Genomic DNA, 1,201 nt, shown 5'->3' with positions numbered 1-1,201 from the left:
GCGACCGCAGGCCGCATCATGTAGTTCTTATAATCATGAAAAATTCCTCCAGAATTTCTCACAAAATAAATTATAATAAGTCGAATAAATATGCTGAATTTTAAATGTTCAATTATGAAAGTAAGTGTCGATTTCCCGACAGCATATAGCATAATTTAAGAGAAATAGAATGTTTGGGAACATTGTGTTGGTTTATTGTCCATTAATACTCTTTACACACATGCTTCATTTAGTTGCAAAATTTGTGACAGAACCGGTAATCAGGCATGGATACAGGAGAGGGGATATGAGGGAAATGGCCACCTCCGGAAGCATGCATTGAGAAGAGATAAAATGGAGGGAGTGAAGACTTTGATTTATGAAAGTAAGATCCCAAGTCACATGACAGATTTTAAGCAAAGCGTTGAAAGAAATCATGTTTCTTTCGCTTGTTTCACGCAAAACGTGCCAACCATTCGTCGTTGTTGAGTCTCGTGACTTGGGGTCTTTGGGTCAGCTTTTGCTAAACCAATGATTGGACTTGCTCCCTCCATTTAAATTTCTCCTGTAAGGAAGCATGAAAGGGTGCCTTTTAGAAGGAGCACCGAGGACGGCCACTAATGTTTAACCCACAAGCTTTTATAGATCTAAACAATGAAGACATTTTCTATTTATAATAAAAAAAAAGCTATACTGATTAGATACTCTCATCATAAGCATTTCAAACAACAAATTCTGTGTTCAATAATCGTGGATACGTGGGAAGAAAGTGGAAAATTGCGACTCCTTTGAGAGTCAAACATATTTGAATGACGAACTAAAATTTTGTAATTTTCCCCCTTTACGGCTATTTTTTCTAATCAAAATCCCGAATGAACTGCCCGGTTTCAGACCAGGTAGGAGAACGGGGCTCTTGCCCCGGGTAGTAAATTTAAACGAAGATCCAAAAGGATGCCATGACCTCCTTTACGAAACTAAAGAAGGCTTAAAATTGCATTTAAAGGACTTTAATTTCGGAACATCTCACTGGTTGAACCACTGATCTTAAGGATCCAATTAAGTCTCTGATTTACCTCTTCCACCTTAACTTAATTAAACATAGCCTAATGTTGGCTCCGAAATCTAAAATGTGTTTTTGATGACATTAGGACAGCCTTTCCTAATGTCATCAAAAATTGCTTAATGACATTTTTCGGATTTCTTTTTCCGAAATTTCTGCGAC

Source organism: Uloborus diversus, chromosome 1 (assembly GCF_026930045.1).
Source record: "Uloborus diversus isolate 005 chromosome 1, Udiv.v.3.1, whole genome shotgun sequence".
Classification (NCBI taxonomy): Eukaryota; Metazoa; Arthropoda; class Arachnida; order Araneae; family Uloboridae; genus Uloborus; species Uloborus diversus.
The sequence above is the reverse complement of the archived record's forward strand: the minus strand, read 5'-3'. Positions refer to the sequence as shown.